The following is a 17,244-nucleotide window of genomic DNA, read 5'->3' as shown; positions in this document are numbered from 1 at the left end:
AGGGTGTAACTATGACAAGAAAAACAAGGCAGGGGCAGTAAGAAAAATGATAAAATTTTATAGAAGGTCCAAACCTTTGTTTTCCATGTTTTTCTATAAGTAATATTATATTCTATATTATAAAATATATTATTTATAGAATAAACAAGCATAAGTATCAGTGTTCACTATCCATATTCTGAAAGTGAGATGCAATTACTTTGAACTCTCAGTGTAGCAATGAAAAAGGATAATACAATCCTCCAACCTCTCTGGGGTCACTCAGGCATGCCAGCAAATCTGTAGCTGTTGATCCTCTTCACTAGATGAAGATACAGGAAGGTAAGGAATGGTGAGTCATCTAGAAGCCCAAAAGATCGGTTTTCAAGTGCCATACCCATCCAAATAAATAACAATCATCCCAGCACATCTGTTACTTGTTACTCAGTTTAGTGTGGCAACAGTGATACTGTTATACTCCTTCTTCCATCTAAAGTTAACCCATACGTTTTTACTGAAGCTTTATCTTGTCCTAAATTCCAACAAAATGAAATACAATAGAGAAACAGTCTCCTTAAGTAGTTTAATTTCAGACTCCTGAAAAAACATTGCACTTACTTTTTAGCCATACTAAAAGATGTCACATAACTATGTACTGATGAAACCCAGCTTCAATTTCCTTTATTAAAGTAAGTGTCATCGATTCAACCACAGGTTTGTTGTATTTTTAATACCTGTATTACCATTTGGCTTAAGTGTCTGATACTGAATTCATATTGTTTTCTCCACAACAATAATGCAATTATTTATATTGCTGTGGACTAATTTATTAGTAAATACCTCAAGTATGTTCTGATAATAATATACTCTTAGCAAAATGTGCACAGCAATGAATCTCAAAAGCTGCCTTTATTAAATATTACTCGAGACTGATCCATAGTCAGAAATTCTGCTTAGCCCTCAGTCCTGCAAAGAATGTTTTTTGTGTTGTGTCTACATAATTCATGAATGACAGAGGTATTGCATGATGACACAGGCACCACCATTGGTTCTGAATCAACAAAAAAACCCAGAGTTAGATTCACAGGAATCACATGAATGGGCCCATTTCTAGTCTGACTTCCTCTCTGTTGCTAACTATCTCAGGCTTTAATGAGCTCTCCCAAGGCTGGGGCCCCAGATTATTACCCTGGTTGTTCACCACTAAAGCCTGCAATATCTCTGAGAAATTGGGGGTTTGAAGAACTCTGGTCTCTAAAAAGAAATCCAGCTTGAAACTTGACAAGGAGATAACCACGTTCTGCTTTTGCACACAAGCAATGATAGAAAATACTCAAAATAGACTTTTCTCATTACATTTTCAGAATGTATTTTTAAATTGCATTTAGCACAAAGAAACAGCTAGCAATGGTCACTCCTTCACCTGTGTACAAACAGGGTGAACTGGCAGAACAGGAGCTGAAATATATTAGGTACAGGCCTTGGGTTGATACTTTTGTGTGCTGATGAGGAAAGCAACCCCTCTTGAAAATGATGGTATAACTCTTACAGACATCAAAGTCAATGCATTGAACATGAGTTGCGTCAAATATCAGCTCATTTTTTTACTTTAAAGCTACCTCAGTGTGTACAGCCCATGAGAAAAAAATCACTACAAACTTCTTTGCAAATGTTAAAGAAAGGTGGGTGTTGATTGGTTTTTTATTTTTTTTTTCTCAGAACAGTTCTCCACAGTATGCCAAAGCAGGCAGAAAAGGAATTTTTTTAGAAAGTAAGGTCTCATAACACATACATTACAAAAAAACATTAAAACTGATTCTTGGATTGCAATGTATAATTTATAGGCTTGACTAATCTGCATTTTTAGAATCCAACAGATTGTTTTACTGGTTAGTGCAAATGTTATTGATCTGCTTCCTTGCTGAATTAATAGCACTAGCATAGGACAACTTGCTTTCTCAGCTTTCCCAATGTTTTCCTGAAAAGAGGCCCATTACATGGCAGGGGGCAAAGGACAGGGCCTAGATAACACTGTTTAGACATTTCTTTGATGTCCACAGGCATCATCCTCAGCAACTGACCACTAGAGACAAAAGAGCACTCTTAGGCTGCTGGAAATCCCAGCCATTCTTCTCACCACCTTTTGATATCCCAAAGGCTTCTATACCCTGACCTCTGCACTCTGACACAAAGATCTTATTCGAAGGATGGTCAGCCATGTCAAAAATTCTTTCCAAATTTAGCCAATAAACCAAAAATTTCTTTTGCTTTCCTCATAATTGCTTTTTGTCCTAATGTACCAGTGGGAATGCTAAGAAGATTTTACAAAAAGAGTGGAAGGAAAAGTGATGAGAAAAAAAAAATCCAGATTTCTGGTTTTGAAACCATTCTCAAACATTTCCTTTCATCAAAAACCATGCTGCCTGAAGCTTCTCAATGATGCCACATTGTATATACTAACCCACAGCATTTCTACCTGGTCAGTGCCATATAGAATTCCAGTTTTAACATGAAGATGGATGAGCTCACGAATGTAATTTCACTCAATAAATGTACACATCTTAAATTATGTGCATGCTGTCATTTAGGAACTGATATAAATTTCCATACATTGTTGTTTTAAAAAGAAATGTCAATTTTATGGCTTTCAAAATCTTCTGCTTTTTATGCAAGGTGCGATTGATAATTGGAACAATTTCCCATTGTCTTCCAGACTATTTAGAGAAATATTTTCCTCAAAGCTATCAGAGCTGATCATGACAGAGCGAAATTGAACAAAATGGTCAAATAAAAATAATACACACCTAACGAAGACACGGGGAAGCCCTTACATCATCAACATCATGATACATTCCCTGAAGGATTTAAACAACACTTACTGAACTAGTGAGGAGAACACCTAAAGAAACACCCTTCTCTTCATTATTATGAGAAGTCCTGCTGAAAAGCTGTTCCAGGTAGGCAGATGAAATCACATACGTAAGTATTTCGTTTAACAAGACAAACTTACTGACTACCAGTTAGTATGGAGCTATTCAGAGCCCAAAGCAGTGTCTTTCAGTCACTTGTGCTTTGAACAACCACTCTTGCAATGCAGTGCTAAATTATCATCCTGACATGAAGTTCTGTTCCCAGGAATGGAGACACAGTCTGGTCCAAGGATTGTTGGATTTCACAGTATACATTCTTCTGAACTAACTATAATTTTAAAATCTATGACCAAGGGGTAAATTGTTTTGCATTGATTTTTTTTTTAAGCTGGGATTGATACTTTTTTTTTTCTACACTGACAATGTTCTTCCCAATTTATAAGTCAATGACATACCAGTGATAACCCAACGGATAAAGAAAGCAAACAAGCCAATATTTCAAAAATAAAACTATTTAGAAATTATAACACAAATATTGAGATTTATAATGCTTGTTTTAAAGCTATTTTTAAATCACCAATTATCTACTCAGCTCAGCCAATGTTTATTTATTTTAATGTAGATGTCTGTCAGAAAAGAACAAAACTGAATTGGCAAAAGGAAGGGGGAGATTATGACCAAGAATCCTGACATCTTTAGAAACTCTCTTTTCCTCTATATTAACTTCCTACCATAAAATTTAAGACATTTACCAGCAAAGAGTAGGAAAGAGGCACTTAAGGGTTCTTTTGAAGTTTTTGAATTCAAAAAGTTCTCAGCCAAAATGCTCATGATAGCCATACAAGGGCTGTTAGAATTGATCCTTCTGGTTTCAGTGGATTTTTAACTAAACCAGACTCTACATTTTTTTTGCTCAGGGATTACTCTTGTTATGTTAAAAATAAATTGTATGTCTTTAGACAGAATAGGGGACTCAACTTTGAATTAAACAGAGCCCTCAGAGTAGTTCCTGTATGAATGTAAAATAGACAAACCAGGGTAACAAAAGCTCTACTGAACCACAAATCTGTAAATATTTTCATTTAACTCTGACCATAGATAACATAAACTACACTCAAACAGCAATGTGCATACAAACCTAAGTTCATATCTATAGAGCAACACAGAAAGATTTAAAACATCTCTGGCATAAATTCAACACACATAAAGCCATTGACAAATCTTCTCCTTCCAGCGGTGTCACTGAAAAGATTATTATCACTTTTATAGAGGCTCATTACTACTCTGGTGTTGGAAATTATTACCCTGCAGTTTTATCCACATAGCTGTCACTGTGAACAATCCTTGAAACTCTTCAGGAAAAAAAAAAAAAAAAAGTTAAAACTGTTAAAATAACAAACCTTCACCACCCCATTCATTTCAAGCAAGGCAGATTAGGATCCACAGAGGGGAGCAGCTCAGCTGGCAGAGCCACCTGCAATAACCTCAGACAGAAACACAATGCTGAGGTACGAGGGGCAGGAACCTTCTTAGCCAGCACAGCCACAATCAGAGGATGTGTGGATAAATAAAGCCTTAATAAACACACTAAATTTTCATGTGCACGGCCACCAGTGTAGGCAAATTCTATGGCCGAGTTACACTTAGTTCTGATGTAGGTAGAAAATGCAAGATTCAATACATTATTGCTTTGCAGTCCTGTTATTTGTCAGCTTCATTGGGAGCTGCCAGGCTTTCATCACATAACCTAGCAAACACAAATGTGTAAGCAATATTTAATTGGATATTGAAACATTCACCTTAAAAAGAAAAAATTATTCCATTCCAGACCCACAGAAGCACACAGGGTAAAAAACAAACCCCATGTAGATTATGTTCTCGTTTGCAAAGTCTGAAGGGTTTACTCCAACACTAAGTAAGATTTAGCTTGAATTCAAGATAGCCTTTTTCTTTTGAAAGTGAACACATTGCCAGAGAAACCCAATTTCATGCATAAGCAATGCCACCTTGCAGTGAAAAGGCTGCAAAGCAGTTTAGGTAATCTGAAATGGGACAGTACCAGCCATAAAGTTTTGCTTTGTTGCTGTCATCCTACATGACATTACTTCACATCCAGACTTGCCTCTCAATGTGACCTCACACCTCTACTGCTAAAGGCATCTGGCCCAGGAAAAGATACCTGACCTTTATGTCAAGGGTTGGAGAATCACTTGTGTCCAGGACCAAATTTACATCATTTGATATTTGGCCAAGGTGTCTTTGGGCCTCTGTGGCCCTGACATAACTACCTGTATGTGCTCTTTCCCCCACTTAGTTTAATTCAATTATTAAGCAGGCTGTAGTACAGCTTTCACCAGAGCAATATTTTTTGGCATGAAACTAAAAAGCATGTGACACCCACAGCATGATGCTGCATCACATTATACATAGGGTACAAAACCTACCTAAGTAGCATTAGAAAATTGTATGGAATTAATTTAATCATAAGTAATTGTGTTATCCATACTACCTAGGGGGAGCAGCTTTTGAGCTAAATTAGCTCGAGAGCCATGCTGAATTTTTCCTTGGAGGAAAATCACTGAATGACTGTAAAAGAGAACCCAAGCAAGAACATCGCTGGTGGGACAGAACCTGGGAGTAAACTGAGAAGTAACCTCTTACTGCCCTCTTTTTCCAACTGACCCTCCCAGTTGCATCCCTCAGCTGCCTTTGGTTTGCCCTTGGACATATAAAATGCTGGCTGCACAACAAAAAGAAAAAACCAGAATAAACATCTGAATGTGTCAGGAAACTTCACTGCATAAAACACAACAGGACCCAGGCACAAAAGGGCATACACTAACATCTTTAGAAAACTACACACAGTCACTGCCTGAGATTTTGCACATTAATATTTTAATTCATGTGAAAATGAAAGAGGTAAATTGGCCTTCTGAGAATGTAGTGATCCTTTTAGACACAGCAATAAGGAAATAACAAAAATGCACAGGTATAACCAAGGGAAATATAAAGTCACAACCTAGCTTTTTAATAAGCACATTTTTTACAAAATACTGTACTGTTGAGTAGAAGACTGGCATTATAGCTGCAGAATACTATCTTTTTCTATGCACTTCAATCAGCCAGGCTGTAGATAAAAACATGTATTTTACTTATTATATACAATACAGGAGATTGTTGCATTCTCCACACAGGATAGCAGCCCATCAGCTAGATATGGCATCCAAAAATCATCCATATGGCTAGTAATGCTATGGCTTGATTACCTCAATAGGAGCATAAAATTAATCAGATGAAGCAATATTCTAGATAATCAAAAATGTAAATTAACTAAGCTATCAAAATATATGGCAGGAGCATAACAGAAGAAAGAATGATCAGTGGTGAAGCCAAAGACAGGGCTATTAAAGACTAACAGGTCCTTTAACCAAAGAGCCTCATGTACATAGCTATCTGAACTAGTATGAATAGGACCAGGTTTGCATCAGCAAGCCCACTGCCTGTTTAATAATCCCAAATAAAAGAGTTGACTGTACTTCCCTTCTATTCTGACTACAGTGCTTAGTACATCTTCCCCAAAACCAGCAGTGCTGCCCATTATCCTAATTGTTCCTCCTATGATTTTTTCTGAGCAGGAGCCCTCTTTGTATTAAACCTCCACAAGTCACCCTTAAATTGGAAGATGTAGGACAGTCACCTTTTAGTAAAGACTGCTTTTAGATGAGTACACAAAGTTAATAGCTTCTCTTTCAAAAATTTCTACTGTCACACTCCCAGCCCAAGATGAATAGCACCAAGAATTGTACAAAAATATACTTATATATTATAGTACACAGGCTTGGGGGGCAGGTTATTTAAAAAAAAAATATTATTAGGTTTGATGGAAGAGGAAGGAAAGGGAAGAAGAATCAAAGAAATGTGAAGCACAAGATTGGAAACGGTTTGTAAGAAAAAGTGTGTGGTCAAGTGTAGGTGCAAAGTAACCCAGGGTCTCTTGTTTATTAAAGCCTCACAGGCAGAAGCTTTAAGCCATGGGTAACTGTGACAGAGCAGCTGGTCAAGCATGCAGCTAAGCCATAGGAACTTATATGTATATCCATAATATAAGTTATCTGTTTAAGCTGCAAACTCTTGTTTATGCATATGCAATGTGAAGTTCATCAGCAATATTGCTACTAATCAGTGGGCCAGCATAGGAAAGTGGAAGATATGCTAAAAATCAAACTTCTTATCATTTCACTCATTTCATGGCTTTGTTGACATACTGGGGGGAAAAAAGAGAAAAAGAAAAAAGAAAAAAGAAAAAAGAAAAAAGAAAAAAGAAAAAAGAAAAAAGAAAAAAGAAAAAAGAAAAAAGAAAAAAGAAAGAAGTTGGCTGCTTTTTCCAAGTTACAACTGATTGTTCAAAAGTGTCAAAAATGCAGTAACTTTAAGAAAACTTATACTGAATATAGAAAGAGAATGTCACTGTCATTTTGAGGACATTTGGAGGTGCTTGACTATATAGCTTCTTTTCTGTATCCAGGTTTCCTCTAAAGATCTCCATAAACAAAAAATAATATAGCATGATGGCTGTCCCCCAAGTATTAAATATAATGAAAAATAAAATCAGTTTCTCCTGGCATCACAAATAAATGTCTGGGAATCCACCACAGTCAGCTGAACTTGCCACATATGTCTGCAGAGCAACACAATATTTATCAATGACCTCTGAGGCCTGGTACCAAAACTCAGTAGAAGTCATCAGGATCTAATTAGGGGTTCAGAATTCAGATGTTCAGTGTTGTCAGCAACTGCATTGTTGAGGTCTCTGACCAGGAGCAACAGTACAGAGCATCCTACCCAGTGATAAGAATTAAAACTAGATTTGCTGATATCAAATTCCACAGTGTAATATTTCTTGGTGATTTTATGCATTGTGCCCAGGATGTAAGGAGATTGACTACCTTGAAAGCTGGATACTTACTTGCACCTTCTTTTTGCAGTCTGAGCAAGACCTAGATGAGCATCTCTAGACAAAATTAGATTTTCAACTGATTCACAAGATTAACTTTCTAAACATTATTTTAAATAGTGAGAGGAAACACTTTCCAATACATTCCAGACAGTAAATTCCACAATAATTCATCAACAATATTAAAACTATAGCAAGGTCTCCTGGTGGAGCTGTACCTTCATTTTCCATTGTGAAAGACCTCACAGGGAATAGACTGCAGCCTCTGAGTTGTTTTTTTTCTGAGACCAGAGGTTTCTAGACAACATCACTCTGATTCTGCCCTTAGATTGGTCCACTGAGATTAAGGGGACTTTTCCACATCTTTCCAAGCTCTTCTATGTACAGAATGGACACTGTACATTACTTTTTGCTCCCTCTCACATGAACAGGCCTGGACAAAGTCTCCTGGCCCTCATCATGCTGTGCCGTGTGCCACACACATGGGATGGGACTAATGCTGATGCCTAGGAAATATTCCTTCCAAATGGTGTTCCAAATGGGGACCCTCCTGGGAAGTAGGGTAGTACAAGGCATCACTGAGATTCCTCTCCTGTTTTTCCAGCATCACATGAACTTCAGGGCAGGAGGTTTTCTCTATTGCTGTGCTCTGGGTGTGTGCAATGCTTCTGCCATAGCTGGGGGGATGGATATTGGGGCAAATGTTTGTCTCATACTGAGAAGATGAGACTTGTTTAAGGGTTTCTTGCTTCAAGGACTTTCTAAGCAGCAGACAGAATTACCACTGATGTGAACACTGTGCTCTTGTTTACAGGCAGGACAAAAAATGTGAGAATATAGCAGAACAAGGGGGAAAACCATGAAGTGTATAGCAACTTATACACTTGTTGACAGAAGATTTTTTAATGGAATGAAATTATAAAACTGAAAACAACTCATCAAAGTCAGTTATTTTCTAGTAAATCTAAACTGGCTGCTGTCCATGTGCATTTTCTCCTCAAATGAGTGACAAGTGACTTCCTCATGAATGGAAGGAATGACTGAAGCTCATTTGCTCATGTATGTCTACACATATCTCTATGGCAGATTTGTACCTTGGTTTTGAACACTATAAGGCCCTAATCATTTATAGCTCCAGATATAAAAACATGCCTCATTGATCACTCTTTCCATTTCTGTTAAGTAAATCACAAATATTTTATTTAAAACCAAAGGCATTTACATAGTAAAGTGACCACTTTATTACCTCTGGAGTGAAGATAGTGACAAAGCTGTCATATTAGAATGAAACAACCTTTGCAATGTCTCATCAACTTCCAAATAATTCTTGTATGCAAAATATTCTCAGCACTTGTTACAGGTAACATCCTGAACAATTACACCAGTGATATCTATGGTTTTATCCATCACTCCGTGTGTACTGTTTGACTACTTTGTGCATGGGGGATTATGAACTAGGGATTATGAACAATCCCTAGTTCATACAGAAACTGGGAGAGCACAGAGGAAAAAAACATGTGAAAATGTGGTTCCAAATAGGACTATACTATCAGTTTTTAATGCACTATACTTCCAGTTGATAGAAGCAAAACTGATATTTTTAAGGCTGTCTATATACCCATTCAAGTCATCTTGCAGTTGATACAAATGTCCTGTAGGTGAAGACCTCTGACAAAATCATAACAGAAGTGCAGTGACAATCATTAGAAACCAGCCTCTCATTTCAAAGCACTGTGTAATAACACAAGAACTTCACAGGACATGATCAGGCCATTATTTTTATTTTAAATGAATGTTTGTGTACCCTTGGGGAAGGGTAAGATACGTTGTGGAAATAACTATTTCCCATTACCAAGAGACAACATTCATGTGTTTTCTCCTTCTCATAAAACCAGAAGCCATGTCCCCACTCTTTCCTACTAAGAACCTCTAAAATTAAGAAAGCTAGGTTAAAAACAAGGATACATTTTGCAGGCAACCATATATATATTTGTGTTATAATAACACAAAAAGAGTTAAGTCAATAACTACGTATCAGGATGAATTATCTTACCTATAAATGCACCTTTGATGGCAATGCTCTGCCAGTACTGCCTATTTTTATGACTGTGATGTTAATACACTTTCTACAAATTATTTTTGTATAATTAAAGACCTATGCCTCCAAATTCTTTACAGGTTCTTTTTGGTACATATAGTACTGCCATGCTGCATACTTATAAAAAGGGGTATTTTCTTCATGTGACACTCGATCAGTATTTATATTTTACAGTAAAAATTTCTAAGATATGCAAGGCATTGTCTGAATGGCAATTTTCTTTTACTGTTTCTTCAGAAACTCAGCACTGGTTATGTTGCTTCTTAGACTTCCTTTGTCCCTCGCATAAAGCACAAAAAATAACATAAAGGCAAATGAAGGCAAACTGAAAATCAAACCAATATTCTCTTTAATCCTTAGCTTTAATTATAGAGGAGCAGCTACAAATGTCCACAAAATGAGAACAAGTTACACATTTAAATTTCCTTGGTAAATAACAGTATTTCCTGCATAACAGAAGCTGAGAGTCAAATTTGCAGACTGACTGAATCATTAACCACAGTCAAAGTGGGAAAAAGCAAAGAATTTTCAGCTGTAGTTGAAGGTGCAAAGCTTTCCTTGTGCACGTCTGCAATACATGAATACAGTCAGAGTTTTTTGTAAGCAGGCATGTTTGTATGTAGATTTTGGTTGTTGTTAGTCACACCAGCCTTTTAGACCCCTTCATGTAGCTTTATTCATGTGAAATAAACCCATGGTTGTGCCTGATCTCAGCCGAGAGGAAGTAAATGCTTTATTTTGTATGAGAGTGAAAAAGGGAGTGACAGATCACTCATCATCCACTGTGCAGACTTTGCATTCATTAGGGAAGCCACAATCAATAGGAACCAAAGGCAATTTTTCCCTAAAGATAATTATGCCCAGCATCTCTAGAGTGTTTAAGAGCCTGACAGGCTTCCATTTATTAACAAGAATCACCTCTGAAAGTTACAACTTCCTATCCAAACGTGGCTTCACATAAGGCAGGCTTCTGGCTTATTTTGTTATACAAAACACTACACTTTTTCTCATGGTAACTTTTACATTGTGTAAACTGCATGAGTTTCAAATGCAGAAAAACTGTGAATGTCAAACTTATTGCCACTTATCACAATTTAAAAAGACACCTTTTCTGAGTGGCAGGTATTGTTTTTTTAAAAAGAGGAACTATGGAAGCCATTAGTTTCTTACAGAGAAGATGTTCTTTTAGTTCAACAAGAAAAACAGAATTCAAAACATTGTTTTCAACTTGCTATTTCATACTGGAAAACTCTTTCCCTAACTGCATATTATGCATTGCATTATTGAGGTTATAAAATCTCATTTAAGAGATTCTCAGCTGACATATCCACAGACAGACTCCCTTAACAAAGTCTTTAAATATAGACTCTAATAGACAACAGGTTTGACACCTAAGTCAGAAGAAAATTTCTGCAAAAGCATCTATGCATAACATTGAGGAATACAGGCATTTTCAGCAGAAAATGAATGAGGCTTTGCTTCAAAAACCTTGTGTTTAACAGATATCCACAAAGCAAAGACAATCATGGCATAAGTGAAATTCCATCCCTAAATCATTCTGTTCTGTGCCTGTGCTTACAAGATCTCCTGTCAGGAGCTAATCTCACGTGACAGGCCTGATCCCAAGCCATTTGAAGTCACTGAAATGTCTCTTCCTGACTGGAAGTTGCATCCAGCCCATATAAACTTCAAGAACAATACAGCTCATAGAAAGTTGTTTTAAGAGAACAATACTTAACTACCCTTTAACTAGAAAAGAATGTTGGCTTCAAATGAAATTTACCTGCAGTAGTGGATTTGTGTTAGGTTTTTTTATGCACATAACTTAGTTAAACCTCTCCAAAGCAATTCCATTTATTTAGCAGAAGCCACAGAAAATCAAAACTGCAAATACTGAAACAAAAAAACCAAAAAACCCCACAATTCTGCATATAGGAAGTTAAGTTTTTCTAAATAAACAAAAGATCACTTTTAATGCTTCAATTAAGTTGAGGTTATCTTAAACAGCTTTACATTAAGGACAAGAAAGAACAAAAGGTTCCAAAAGTGTACCACGCATTCCTGCAGTTTGCAAACCAAAAGATATTAAAAAAAATAAAACAAGTTTTGTGAGCAAGATGTAGGCTGGCAGGAAAAGAAGTTATTTTGCTCTTTTTTACATAAAAACCCTGGTTCTGTACTGACTGAAGTCGAAGCTAGAGCTGAAAACTATCACCTCAGATAAGAAGCCAGACTCTTATTTATTGTTTGAGTATAATAAAAGAACTGTAAGCCCTGAAATAGCAATTAATATAATTCTAAAAAGTCCTATTGCTCTTCTCTCTTTAACAAGAAAAAAGGAACAATGACAAAGTAGACCAATACAGAACCTTATTCTGACCCCAGTACACTTGTACCATTAAATTTACACTGATGAAAAAGCAAATAAAAATCAGTTCTATCCTCCCAAAGTTCTCCAAATACCTCAAAAAGTAAAGTAAATGAAACAAAGCACATGGAAAAAGCAAGCATAAATTTCTCCAGTGTATAGATTGTATATTTTCTGTCTCCTTCATCTAAGGTTCCAGTATCCACAACTAAAAATAAACAATTCACTTTCTAATCACATGTAACCAAACTGCTGGCTTTTTGGGCAGACTCAATTAACTGTTTAAATTTCATTTCAGACCAGTAGAGAATTTTATTGTTTCCTAAGTGAAATTAAACAGTATTTCTCAGGTCAAGGAGCATTTTTTTTTTTTCTGTATCACAAACATTTTCTTAAAATAGTTGTCAAGCAGCCCATTTTATTTGACTTAAAATAAAAAAATCATTTGGGTGCCTTGCCTTTTTTTCCTCCTGAAATGCAACTGAAACATTGTTCTGAAATGAAAAATTAAACTTCTGTGTAAAGAAGTCAAAATAATATGCAGATTTTTGCTTTGATTTTCACATATTTTTTTTTCCTTCCGACATACACGAATTAATTAATTGCTTTATTCTCTCTGAACTATATTTTGTGTAAATAAAACATTTATGTACTTTGTTAAGCATTTAGCCATTTATTTCAGGTATCAAGAGCATTGGCTATCAGAGTTCTTACCCTGTTCTCTCCTCTTTCCACACAGCTGGGACACAAAGTGCCCACTGCTGGGGGACCCCGATCCCCTCGGACCTGAGCTGCTCCCCTCCTACTCCGTCCTTGCTGCTCTGCCTCTTCCTTACCCTTCAGGGGACCTGGGCTTCCAGCTACCCCCCTGCTGCCTCTGAGCATTCCCAGGTGCTGATAATCTTTTCTCTGGATTGTTCTTAACGCTTCTTCTTATTTTGGCAGATGCTACAGCTTTGCAAGTTGCAAGGATCTTACCTCTGAGACCCTCTTTGTTGCTCTGTCTGTGACCACGCTGGAAGCAGGGAGTGATGGATATTAGGGAAGCATGAGCCTCCTCTCGATGTTTAGCAGCGTGCTCTGGGAAGAATGATAGAGATGCTGCTCTCTCCTCCTCCCCCTCGCTGTCCCAGCTTCCTCCTCCCTCCTCCTCCTTCCCATCCACAATCTCTAGCTCTGCCTGTGCTTAAACACAATGGGCTACCTCTCAGCACCAGCTACCTAAGGTCAAGAATACAACCCCCTCACCCTTCCCCCCCTGCCTTTTCCTCTCCAGGCTCAGGCATCCTCACCCCTGCTTCCCACTGAATATGGTATCTTCCCCACCAGACGTGCTTTATTTGGCTCCAGGCTCTGGAGCACAGACAATTTCAGCAGCCCTAGGAGAAAAAAAAGAGTTACAAAACAGAAGACAAACACGGGGAAGTCCAGGGACATGAAGGGAAAGCGGAGATCTTCTGAAGAAAACAGAAATTTTGGGTGTTTAACTGTATGTGGAAGAAATAGAGTCCCAGCAGCCACAGCCTGCCACTTGGAGATTAGTTTAAGAGATCTACAGATTAAAGAAAAGCACCCTGGACAGCTAGTTATCTCCCAAATCCAGCTTACCTATTGTCTATGCTCTTTGTTTCTCAATCTTTATTCTAAATAGCTTTTTTTAAAGAAGTTTCCATTTTTTTTCTCCCCCTGCAAAGACAGACTTAAATACCAGTATAATCTTATCATGAAAAAGTAAATGAAAATGAAAAAGTAACCAGTGGTATTTTTCAAGATTATGAGTTATTAAATAGTCACCTTTAAGATAATGAAAAGCACAGGCACAAGCCTTCTGACTTTTCAGCTTGAACGATCAAGGTTTTCAAGAACTCTTTTTTTACTTTCAGCCCTTACAATGACTAGGAGCACCTTCAGACAGCCAGTATGTGGCTTCCAAAAATTGCATATAATTACAGCTAATCAGCATATTCTTCTGAAGGACCTAATTTTAGACATGCAATAAACCAGTCCTTCTAAAGTGTTTGTTTGTTACAGACTATGGAGAGATGTAGTTGATGCTGAAGGCTTCTAGAGATTTTGTCTGCCCCAAGTTTAACACTTTAAGTGGACAGTATCTCCCTCTGGAGGCCATGAGAGGCACCTTACTCCCTCCGGGAAGGTATGAAGATGTATTAGGCACTTATTTTGTGAGGCCTGTTCTACCGACTGCCCAATATTAAGCAGTTTGTTAGCTACCATAGGGCCAAGGCCAGACACAATTAAGGTGTCATTATAACAAGTTACTTTCAAACTTTAGATATCCTAACCCATGCTTCTTTGTAGCCCCGTAGGCCAACTAAGAGGCACGACACATTTAAGGTTGGCAGAAGGTGGTCACAGTGCAGAGAACCAACTGTTCACATTCCCTGGATCATCTCACAAATAAATGAAGGACTTTCTAAGGAAGCTCTTGGAGCACAACACTAACATCCACCCATATCAAAACGACCTATTAATCAATCTTTATAAAACTGTTTATCAATTTGAAAACAATCAGAACATAATGTTCATTCAGTGCTAGGACAAGCTCAGTAACTAGTGCAAACAACATGGGTTTAATCCAGCTTGAGAATGAAAACCTAAATGGCTGAAATTAAATAAAGAACTAGTCTATTAACTGTGCCATAACCATCTCAATAATTTTGCCCAAAACTGAAGAAAAAACTGTGATCCAAACTTGCCACATCTCATATGCTCAGCACCTGATTCAGTCAAGCAGCTTCTTCCACCTCCTCTGCAGCAATGTTCACAAAACATGTGGAGCACTTGAGGACACGGTTTAATTGGCTGGTGGTGTTGGGTTGATGGTTGGACTTGATGATCTTTAGTGGTCTTTTCCACCCTTAATAATACTACAATTCTAAGACCTATATCAAAGCAGTGTTCTATTCCCTCTCCCTCTTGAAGGCACAGCAGGTTCAGCTCTTGGCAAACTGTTCAACTCTTGGCAAAAAAACTTAAAACAAGCATCTGATACTTACATTTGGCAGTCAGAAGTGAGCAAGTGTTGTGCTGCAGCAAAAGGTCATGCTGCCTATTTTCATGCTCAAGATTTGCACCACAGTGCATCTCACCTCACTGAAAGAACCAAATCTCACATCTCAAGACCTGTGCAGTGCTCTTTGAAAAATCAAGGCACAGACCTGAACATCTGGATAACTTTTGACTATTAGCTACGCTGCCAGATGCAAGATTTTGCTTCCTGAGTTGTGGGCTGCAATGTTTTTTAAGAACTAGGGCCATCTTGCACTATGCATGGGAATACTTCCTACCAACCTTCAGTGCAAACAATACTTTGCAATGGCCTTTACCTCCCCAAAAGGAATACCACTCTTAAGCAATACGAGAGGGCTGCTCAGGACTTTGTGTGTACAACAAAGTTTTCAGACCAGAAGAAAATCTTAGAACCATTAATGCAACAATTCCTGAATTGGTAATCACCTCAAACCGGTGCTGTTCATGGTGCACTTGATAAAAGAGGATTAAGTAGGAGCTTGTAACTTGGATGACTTTTTAACAACAGGTAAATTTTAAAAGAGAGAAAATCAGATGTCTCATCTACTTTGTTGCTAAAAGATCTCTATAAAATCAACTAGATGTTTTTTCTAGAATACTCTGGAGATTTTACATGTCAGCACAACTCCTGAAATCAGAACTTTTTCCTAAAGGAAGCTTCAGAATGGACAGGTCATTTGGAAGCAGCATTGCCACAACCAGAGGTTTATTACCCAAATAATATGAAGCTGAATTACTAGATACAGGGCAACCTGTATCCTATAGCTTAAATGAACTTTAGTAGCAGGAGAGTGGGACACCAGTGATGAACTCATGTTTTCTGCTCATCTTAAGAAGGTGAACACTGTTTTGCTACATCTTCATACACTCAGTAGCACGGAACAGTGAAATAACAGTAAGTTATTTTGGATGAACAAATATAAACTGTGAAATGTTGCAGCACAGCTCATGGCAGTGGATGGTTAAATTAAGTACCAGTAAATGAAAAAAAACCTCTGCCTTGCAGCTCTAAGAAGCCACAGTGGCATTCAGGGCTGTAAGTCAGAGGCAGGAACTGGCAGTATGGATATTTTGTAGAGAATTGGAGAGTCTAGGAAGAGCAAGATCAGAGAGCCAGAAGAGTTTCCTTTCTAAACAGTGGACAGGGAAACAATGGCCTGAGGCTGCTCAGGCAGATGGCAGCAGCCAGCAGCACCAGTCAGGAACTACAGCAAGGCCCAGCTCTGCCCAGTCTCTCCAGTGCAGGAGCAGACTAGTGGCACCAGGCTTGCTAGGGGCACAAAGTGCAAACCTTTGCCCTCATAGCAAACAACTCTTTCAATCACTGTTTTTGCCAGTGCTTCAGCCAAAAGCAGCAGCCACAGAAACAGGCAGTCCCACAGGTACTTCCTCTTTGCTATCTGCTTTGTCCAGATTCAGGGAAGCAAATCAGGAGAATGGAGGGAGGTTGCTTCCAAAGCCACATTCCACAATACCACCTTTGGATATCTGCTCTTCTAAGTTCTTGCTGCAGCTATCTGTATGTGCATAATGACTTTTACCACTTAATAAAAAGATCTTTGAGCACAACATACAGGTTTCTGAAAACATCAGCTTAGCGCTCACCGGTTGTCATAAAGGCACACCCACTGCTAACAGCAGAGAAACAAGAATACCAGATTGACATTGTACTAGCTCTATACTTGTGTATCTGAAAGTGTATAATAAATAAAAGAAACTAGAAAAATAACTAAATTTTTACTTCATGCCCTTTGACTGCATGGTAGCAAAGAAACAAAGTACTGCTGTAACCTGTATGTGACATTGTTATGGCTTTAGATGGGATAGAAGAGGAAAAAAAAAAGCTCCCTAAATTGCCAAAAATTGTTGGGAAAATCATACTGCATCATCTAAAAGCAGAGATTTCTTCAAAATGAAAAAAAAC

This window comes from Heliangelus exortis, chromosome 3 (assembly GCF_036169615.1).
Source record: "Heliangelus exortis chromosome 3, bHelExo1.hap1, whole genome shotgun sequence".
In the NCBI taxonomy this organism is placed as follows: Eukaryota; Metazoa; Chordata; class Aves; order Apodiformes; family Trochilidae; genus Heliangelus; species Heliangelus exortis.
The sequence above is the reverse complement of the archived record's forward strand: the minus strand, read 5'-3'. Positions refer to the sequence as shown.